This window comes from Xenopus laevis, chromosome 8S (genome assembly GCF_017654675.1).
Source record: "Xenopus laevis strain J_2021 chromosome 8S, Xenopus_laevis_v10.1, whole genome shotgun sequence".
Lineage (NCBI taxonomy): Eukaryota > Metazoa > Chordata > Amphibia > Anura > Pipidae > Xenopus > Xenopus laevis.
Window position 1 is genome coordinate 36,568,879 of NC_054386.1, and position 10,745 is coordinate 36,579,623.

Below are 10,745 nucleotides of genomic sequence, written 5' to 3' on the forward strand. Positions count from 1 at the left end.
TGAAAAACTAAATAAAGAATGTGTTAAAGAAAAGGAAGAATGAAATATAAAGAACGGAAACAGAAAAAGATAAAAATATATATATAAAAAATATATATATAACAGAAAAAATAAAAAGTAAAAACTAAAAATAAAAATATAAAGTGTTACCTTAGGTAATTAACGAAACAAGTGGAAAATGTGGTTATAAGTCATATGGCAAAGGCGCTGCTGTGACTTAGAAGGAGTTCAGTCCGTGCTTGCATCGCAGGGTCCGTAAATCAATGGTGACCAGATCATTAGTAAGACAGCCAATCCGCCAGGATCGATAGCCACAATGACTTGTACGAAAGGATGTCCACTTAGAATTTAGTCAATTCATTCAGTCGGGTTCCATTTCAACAATGCGACTAATGTGGCACCTGTCTTTTGGAAAAGTGACATCCGCCTAGTCGCACTCCGATGTTAGGAGACTTGCAGGTCCCATTGACACATGAGCGGTCCACGGTAGTACCGCATCGCTAACAGGGACATTACCAAACAAAATGGGACATGTCGGCTACCGGAAAGCTAATGAGACCACTCGTGTGCCCAACCTTATGAGGAACAAAATAGCGCACAGTATCCAATTCTGGGTGGTGTCAGTGTACGGTGCCTTGAACATGTTGATAGTATTAACAGGGCATTAACAGCCCAGCGATCCCATAACCACAATCGTGAGAGCTGAGCCCTGAATTGGGCTGGCGGTATAGAGCGTACCTTGAATTCTTCAGCCCTCTCATCCTGGGCATAGCGGTAAGTACCGTGCGATGTTCGTGCCGATGGCAAATTAGGACTACCGACAGGGTGGTACGGATCCGTTCACTCGGAGTGGACTCCCGACACACGGAACCAGTGTTCCCCAATTGACATGATGCAGTGGACTTGGGGGGATGGATCCGTAGGCCACTGCTCAATGAGCTGGCCGAGGCACTCCAGGGTTCCACTGTATGAGGAGACCAGGTTTAATGAAGTTGGCAAAAATTGGCAAAACTGGCAAACAATAGAGCCGTATTACAGTAGGCCGATCATTGTGGGAATAACAAAAGAAAAGGGGATCTCACTAGCGTAAAATTATAGATATGTATTTTGAATACCAAAATACAGATAGATATAGAGCAAAGAAAAAACAAAAAACAAAAAGTCTAAAGACCAAAAGTGAAAAATAAAAATAAAGATATAAAGATCAAAACTAAAAAAGGAAGCTAAGGGTAAGTGGAAAATGAGAAACGAAGGAGGACTAAGGAGAGAAAAAAGGAAACGGAAGAAAGTTAGCTAAGAGAGCCAATTGTCTCTACATTGGGGTGTTATCAAGTTATAGCGACAAGTTAAATACAGGAGGCTGGAAAGGTGAGGAAACCCATCACGGAAAGATGAAAGATGATGCATACCGTATCAGTTGCACGATTGCCAAGAGTTACTGCTGTAACGAAACAATATATTACAAGCACAACCCCAGAAATAGGTCAAATATTCAACAAATCAGCATATATCAAAAATCACTTGAATAGATTATTTAAGAGGCAAATCAATAGAACAATTTATAAATGGAAGGAAAATTATTAGTCACAAGCACCTAATATTAGACATAATGGGAACTACTAATGAATGAATGGAGCATAAGAGATAAGTTCATTGAGTCCGTGTGGGCTGATGGTATTCAGTTTGTGGATCCATCTTAACTCTTGTTGGAGTAAAATCTTCTCACGATTGCCACCCCGAACAGGTTGGGGTACGTGGTCGATCAGCATACAGCGTAGACTTGCCAGTGTGTGTCTGTGATGCAAAAAGTGAGCGGCAACCAGTGTGTCCGCCCTCCCTGAAGAAAGTGCTGTTCTAATCGCGGATCGGTGGTTGGCCATCCGTTCCCCAAACGTGGTAATTGTCTTACCTACATAGAACAGTCCGCAGGGACATTAAATGAAGTAGATAAGGAACTTGGAAGTGCATGTCAATTTGTGATTAATCACAATAGGTTTGCCCGAATGAGGGTGATTGAATGTAGAACCAGTGATGAGATGATTACAGGTGATACACGATGGACATCGAAAGCAGCCCTTCTTTTCAGTGTTGAGCCATGTCGAGGTGGTGCCATGTTGGTAACAATGGTTCGGATCAGTCTTCACAAGGATGTCCCTGAGGTTTCTCCCTCTCCTAAACGCAATTCTGGGTCTGGTCCGAAAGATGGGCGGGAGTGTTGTGTCACTTTCAAGTACTGTCCAGTGTTCTTGTATACTGTAGCTCGTGTGAGAGGTTTTACTTCTGGAGTGTAAGTGGTCAAAAAGACCAGAGTATCTTTTTCTTTGTCCTTCGGTGGGCTTATCGATCGATGGAGCAGGTCTTGAGTGTGCAGTAAGGCCCTTTCCTTACAGGAGAGTAGCTCGTTTAGTGGGTAACCTCACTGGGATAATCTCGATATCAAATCGTCAAGCTGTATATATAATTGCACTGGATCAGAATTGTTCCTCACCATGCGTACCATTTGTAGGGGACACTTTTCTTAATGTGTGGTGGATGACAGGAGGTATGGTGTAACAGAGTGTTACGGTCCATTGATTTCCTGTATGTAGTGGTCTTGAATCCATTGTCGGTCAGGGTCACAGACAAATCAAGGAAAGAAATTTGTTTGTCATCGATGGTGGCCGTAAAACGTATGGTTGTTGGTAAAGCATTAAGTTCATTGATCATGGCAGTAAATTGATCCGTGGAGCCGGTCCATAAAAGGAACAGGTCGTCAATAAAACGATACAATTTATGGATACAAGGACCATATTTAGACAAAATGAATGTTTCCTCATATTTGGCCATGTACAAATTCGCGAATGATGGCGCGACATTTGAGCCCATACTGGTCCCACTTGTCTGTATGAAATAGGAAAGTTCGAATTTGAAATAATTGCAGGCGAGACAAAGTCGAAGGAGTTGCAATAGGAATTCAATCGGAGGTCTACCACGGTCAGGGTGCTTTACTAGAAATTCCTTAATGTTTTCAATACCCTCGTCTGTGGGTATGACGGTATACAGGGATGACACGTCCATAGCAGCAAGCTTTGTTTCTGTTGGAACTGGTGATGCTGAGTGCAGTTCAATCAGGAAAGCACCCTAGTCCTGAATGTATGAAGATGTCGTCTTCACAATGGGTTGTAAAAAGTGATCAACAAAGATGGCTAAGGGCTGTAGGAGTGATTCCCTTGCACTCACGATGGGCCGACCAGGAGGGGTTGTCAAACCTTTGTGTATCTTAGGGAGAGTATATATAATTGGACAGATGGGAAATTCCTGTGTCAAAACATCTCTGTTATCTTCAGTCAAAATGCCACTAGAATACCCAGCTTGGACTGTCGCATCCACTTGGCGTTTAAAAATGAGGGTGGGGTCACTGGGGAGTTGTTTGTAGACACCCGTGTCAGATAGTTGTCAAATGATTTTGATGCGATAATCTTTGTAGTCTTGTATCACCATGGCACCCCCTTTGTCAGCTGGTCTAATAACAATGTTAGGATTCTTTGATAGATTCCACAGTGCTTCTTTTTCAGCTTTAGACAGGTTTGAGTAAGTGTGTTGTGTTGTCTTCAGTTTATAAGTTTCATCGATCAAGAGTCTTGTGTAAGCCTCGATGGCCTTGGGTGTGTTTGTGGGCTCAAACCGACTTGGTCTTTAAAACACGGGTGATTGTCCGACTGTGTTTCTAAAGTATTCTTTAAGCTTCAGAGATCTTTGAAATCGATGTATGTCAGTCATGATATCCAGAGACTGTGTGTGATTGGTAGGGACGAAAGATAAACCTTTGGAAAGTAGGCACATTTTGGCTGGTGATAGTGGGTGAGTGCTGAGGTTGAATACTACTTCCTCGGGGGTCTGTACTGTTTTGTGGAACGGGTGCTGCCTGCCACCCCTTCTTTTGTGCGGGCGTCCCGATCTCTGGAATGGGGGCCTGAGCCTAAAAAAGGGGAGATGCTTGAAAGGGGGGTGGTATTTGTAGTCTGCACGTCGATGTTTGGATTATATTGTGCAAACTGTCGTCCCCGGCGTCCCCTGTTGTAGCCACGTCCTCGAGTTGGAGTATCAATGTCCGATGAGTTGCTGGTATAGGGTGAAGAATCAACCTGTGTTTTGTTTGTGATTTTTTCTTTTTATCTTGATTTTCACCTTCAGTTTGTATAGCACCTTTTTGGTAATTACACACGTATAGTACCTTTGACACGTCATTTCCCAGCTGTTTCTTCTGTTCGCTACGTAGCCGTTTTTGTTTAATGACATACTATCCAGTTATGTTGCATTTTTAGACACTGTGTACATTCCCTTCTGATACGTTGCTACACAGTGTCCGTCCTAGTAACTCTTATGAGCGCTTACAGAGGTTTGTTCGATTCTGCATTCTATGGGTGCTAATGTATGTATTTTTCCACCTAACGCTAGCACACAACCGCAGCTTTATGAGATTAAGCTTGAGTTTTGATTTTATTTTACCTTTCATCATTTACTGTACATTGTTTTGTTTGTGATTTTTTCTTTTTATCTTGATTTTCACCTTCAGTTTGTATAGCACCTTTTTGGTAATTACACACGTATAGTAGCTTTGACATGTCATTTCCTCTGCCTCCGGTGTTTCCTGTTACATTTGATTTGTGTTCCCGCCACACCGTGTATTTATTTCCATTTTTGTGAAACCTTTTCCACTTTGAGAAAGAGCAAATTGCGCTGAATTGTAGAACAATGTACAGATATACCATATGCACCAATATGTTCTTGCAGGTCTCTGGAGGTGATTTTTGGGTTGTCTGTAACCATTCTCACAATTCTCTGCATATGCCGCTCCTGTATTTTTCTTGGCCGGACAGGGTTTTACAGCAACTGTGTCTGTGGCCTTCCATTTCCTGATTACATTCCTTACAGTTGAAAGACAGTTTAAACCTCTGAGACAGCTTTTGTAGCCTTCTCCTAAACCATGATACTGAACAATCTTTGTTTTCAGATATTTTGAGAGTTGCTTTAAGGATCCCATGCTGTCACTCTTCAGAGGAGTGTCAAACAGAAACACAACCTGCAATTGGCCACCTTAAATACCTTTTCTCATGATTGGACACACCTGCCTATGTAGTACAAGGCTTAAAGGGGAAGGAAACCTAGTTGGCGCAAACCCCCCACTCCCCCTCCCCTTTGTTGCCCACCCTCCCTCCTCCCCCCTGGCCTACCCGTCCCGCTGGGCAAATGCCCCTAACTTGTTACTTACCCTTCTGCGCAGGTCCAGTCCAGGGAGTTCACAGACGACATCTTCTTCCACGCGATCTTCTTCCTGCTTTGAACTGCGCATGCGCAGTAGGATCATTTCGCCAGTACGATCTACTGCGCATGCGCGTGACTTTTGGCGCATGCGCAGTAGATCTGTACCGGCGAAATGATCCTACTGCGCATGCGCCAAAACGCCACTCACAGCAGGAAGAAGATCGCGTGGAAGAAGATGTCGTCTGTGAACTCCCTGGACTGGACCTGCGCAGAAGGGTAAGTAACAAGTTTGGGGCATTTGGCCAGCGGGACGGGTAGGCCAGGGGGAGGAGGGAGGGTGGGCAACAAACGGGAGGGGGGGTGGGGGGTTTGCGCCGACTAGGTTTCCTTCCCCTTTAATGAGCTAATCGAACCAATTTAATGTTGCCAGTAATCAGTATTGAGCAGTTACATGCATTCAAATTAGCAAAACTAAAGGGTACCCAACATTTTGCACAGCCAGTAGTTCACATTTGATTTAATTTCCTACAACTGAATACTGCTTCAGAAAACACCCAGTACTCAGAAGTTCCTGGGAAATGAAAGACATACTACTGTTATCTTTTTTGTAGAAAGTGGAGTAAATTATTATGCAGGCTGAGAGAGGTTGCCAAACTTTTTCATATGACTGTATGCCACACCAAATAATTTATGATGTCCTACTGTGGGTATTTACTGAAATGGCAGAAGGGGTAATACCTTTTGCAAAGCAAGACCACAACACTAAACCACAGTGGCTTAACTAGATATTACTGGGCCCCACAGCAAATTTTTTTCAGGACTCCAAAATGTTTAGAGGTTGACCTGGTTTACCAATATTTGTTGAAATAGCATATGAATTCGGGCCCATGGCGCCCCTATACCTTCTGGGCCCCCTGCAGCCGCAGGGTCTGCTTCCTCTGTAATTACACCCCTGCTACACCAGGTTTCACTTTTGTTTCTGAGCAGGGTTTTTCCACAAAACTGGGCACTTTCCTTTTGATAAAGCATACGCAACAAGCACAAGTTATTTCTTCTGAAACAAAACGGACTGGCAGTATACATAGATAGGACACATTCTCTTAAAGGATCAGCCACAGCTCTTACACACTGGAACCTTTTATTGTTTTGTATTTGAATGCAGTGCAAGAAAATTCAGAAAGTGTTGTCTAAACAACAAAAAAGTCGATAAGACAAATGCAGCAAAATGCAACTCTGAACACTTATGAGTACAACCAGGCTCAAAATCATGGAATCAATTCACTTTTAGGTGTGTTCAAACCTGGGTCTCAAATGCTCATCATACACATAAGAAAAAACATATGTGAGAACCCTTGACTAGAAATGTTTACCTTTATATACAGAAATTCCTGTACCAGCCTCAAAGTTTCAGTAGCCCCATAACAGTAAAATTGATGCCTTTTGCACTGCAGTTCTGATCTTGCTGGTTATCTTTTAAGTATCAGAAACTTTCTGTAGAACTGGATAATCTACTACTATCTGATTAAAAAACCTGTCCATATTAAGGCAAATCCACAGTGCATCTGAACAGATTATAGGTAGGCTAATTATGACACCTTATTTTTACCAGGGTTGCCTTGTCCTTTGAGGCAAAAAACAAGTGGAGAAACTGCACACCTTACACTCCCAATAACCTCCTTCTTGCTCAGTGATGGGGGAATCGGCAACCTCGGTTACAGTGTATGAAGAATTTCACCGGCACGCAAGAGATGCATTTAGCAGGGCAAGCCGTTGCAATTCTATTAAATGCAATGTGCAACATTTTAGGGACACGCCCCTTTGTCAAGCATCCCCCGAAACTTTGCACATTGCATTAAATAAAATTGCAAGGGCTTGCACTGCTAAATGCATCACTTGAGGACCATTCAGTAACCAGAATGTAGGAACAATGCAGACAGTCATTGGCAATAAATCATTATCAGCAATCCAGCAGGTCAATCATGTCTGTGGTCGCACATCCACTTCCACTTAAGACACATTAAGAACTTTAGGGACCATTTATTATGAGAGTTGCTGTGGCCAAACGTTATGTGAAGAAACAAAATGAAATAAACTGGACTGCAGCTGTGGGATGGTTATCACTAGGCTGCAAAGCTCTCAAACAAATACCGGTACATTTCTAATGAAAAATATTTAAAGGAGAAGGAAAGCAAAAAATTTAATCCTACTTGATTGCATGTCCCACCAGGCCCCCTCCTGAAACGCCGTAGTAAAAACTTGTATATCACTGCTGCATCTGAGCACGAACACTCCGAAGTTACGGCGCTTGTAACAGTTTGGCGCGGCCATAGTCAAACAGGCGTCACTTCCGCCTTGCGCTCTGTTGTTAATGCGCATGCGTCTCTTCGTGACCCTGTGACGTAATCGCCTGACATTGCGCATTCAAACTGCAGGCAAGGAAACAACCATTGCGATCAAAGCTAGATAGTGCACTGTTTTCATTCAAAATAAAATGTGTCTTTTGGCTTTCACATTACTACAGACCTCAGTCAGACATACCCGATCGCTGCCTGCCTTTCTTTAATCTCCGCTCCTCAGCAATGACGAGCGGAGGTGTCACGTGACCGCATCGTCATCGCTGCACATAGAAGAAAAATTATTCTAGTGCGCATGCGCTGGGCACGGATGCAAACGATTGCGCATGCGTGTGCCCTATTCAGAAGGATTTGTGGACAGAAACAAAGGTATGCTATTTCATACATGCTTACACTTTTTTTAAAAACGATTGCAGCTAAAAGATTGAGTGAAAATCTAATGAGAGATTGCTTGCTGGTACTTATATCTACTATTTATAGGCAACACTTACAGCTTAAGTAATTTTTTGGCTTTCCTTCTCCTTTAAAGGAAAGGCCCATTTACCTGGGGGTGCCCCTATCAGCAGAAATCTGCACCGGTTCTTCCAGTGAGCACAACAAAGTAATCAGCTTCCTTTTTCTTCTTCAAATTTCCCGGTGGGAGATGCATAGTAGACGTAGTAGAACTAAATAACGACTTCTTCGTTTAAGTTCAGCGTTTCGGTCTACTGCGCATGCACACTCGCGCAAAGAAAGAAGAAGCCAGAAGCTGATCGCTCGTAGTTCTTGCTGGAAGAACCTCTGTACGGGGTTTCAGGTAAGTATATACAATCACTTGGGCATGCCTAACTTTTGGCAAATACAGCCTTTCCTTCTCTTTTAACAACAACTGAAATATCAAAGGCATCTAACACACAGGGGCAGATTTATTAAGGGTTGAATTAAAAATTCGACTTCTCTAATTTTTTTTATGGTCAAAACTGTCAAATTCGACTAGGGAATTATCCAAACTCGATTGCAGTTTTTAAAAAATTCAAATTCAATTTTTATCATACTCAGTCCCTTTAAGAATTCAAAATAGACTATTTGCCACCTAAAACCTGCCGAATTGCTGTACAAGTCAATGGAAGAAGTCCAGTAAGCAATTTGGAGATGTTTGCAGCCATCCTGACATTGGAGTTTTTTTTCAGAGAAAAAACTCGAATAGAGTTTGATCAAATTCGATTGGAGTTTTCAACACAGTAAAATTAGTCCGAGTTTAAAATATTTGATTTTTATAACAAATAATAGAATATTCGAATTTCGAGTAAAATAATATTCAAATATTCAAATTAGGACTGTTTCCATGATCAAGTTGTGATAAATCTCACATTGAAATTTACATTCAAATAGGGGAATTAAAATTCAGGATTAAAATGTGTGAATTTTGAGACTGGAAAATTCTAATTTACTATTCGACCCTTGATAAATCTTCCCCTCAGTGAACCTAGCAGACCTAAAAGATTATTGTATACAGAGAGTCTGGCAAGTTCCATGTTTTGTTTATGCTGTTGCCACAAATTGATTACCATAAAGCTTGATATTCAAGGATTTCTAGGTCAGAAAGTATAAACTGTTCTTTATACTTGGCCCAAATGGAAGGTAGAAAAGTTTATTTTTAATTCTGTATGGGCTCTGCTATCTGGAAACCAGTTAACACAAAGCTCATAATTAGAAGAAGGCCATCTCCCATAGACTGTACTTTAAACAAATTCAAAAAGTTGTAACCTGTAACAATAAATCAGTACCATGTATCTCAACTAAAAGGCAACCCAGTTTAATGTTTAAATTATTTTTTTAGCAGACATATGAAGTATGAAAATCCATATTACAGAAAGACCCTCTACACAGAAAACCCCAGGTCCTAAGCATTCTGTATAAAAGAATTCATACCTGTACAGTTTTGGCATCAGTTATCTGGAAACCCATTATACAGAAAGGTCCAAATTAAGTGAAGGCCATCTCCCATAAAATCCATTTTTAATCATATAATTCAAATTCTTAAAAATGGTTTCCTATTTCAATAATAAATATGTACTTTTTAATTGTTCTCAACTAATATATAATTAATCCTTATTGCAGGTAAAACAATCCTATTGGGTTTATTTAATGTTTACATGATTTAGTAAAAACTCATTCAGAAAACCACATTGTGGATAACAGGTCCTATACCTGTGCTAGATATCTTGGAATATGATCAAGAAGAACAATTATACACATTTTCTCTTAGAACATATGATAGTCTTGTGCCGTTCGTGAACGACGGTAGAGATTAGTTTTGAGGTTCCAGAGAACTTCTTACATGGTCATCTTTTGTTCTTTCATTGTTGCCATAACCAATAGGTAGACAGTGCTAAACAGATTGGACTTTGAATTCCAACAGCCTCTAGAACTATTATTTTGTATCCTCAGAGAAATGTATATCTTACTCTTTTAATAAAAAAAAAAAAATATTGAGTGACCTTAAAACCACAGAATGTAGTGCAGAAGTGATGCGACAATATATGAAAATTCCAAGCAATTCAGGAAAGACACTGCCAATATTCTAATGGAATTTAAGCAATTCTTAACTTGCAATGACAGAATAACTGCAATATAAAAAGGGTCTTTGTGGTTCTTTAGTCTGACTGAACTTGCACGGACAACAAAAAACCTACCTGTTTAATTTAGCTATAGTTTTAGATTAAATACATTTAACAATTTCTTTGTGAAGATACTTGAACAATAAAACTAAATTTTATGAAAGCTGGAATGTAAAAATAAAAAAAAAGCTGCATCAGTTAAATATCTGTGTAAAGGGAGGACAGCTCCATTTTTTAATAAGTAGGGATGCTGTGTGAAATGTAAAGAAAAAGAAAATAGGATATCTAGTAATTCTAAAACAACTGGAATTGCAGAGTAGTCATTGAAGATGTTTCACTACTCATCCGAGCAGCTTCTTCTGTTCCCCCTGGTGTGGGAAGAACTGAAAAAGATGCTCGAAGGAGTAGTGAAACGTCTTCAATGATTACGCAACAAGTCCAGTTTTTTAGAATTACTTACCGTATACTAGGGAGCCCACTTACTTAGTTTGAGTGAAGGAATAGAAGAAAAAAAACGTTGAATGTTTTTTTTTTGGCTACTTCGACC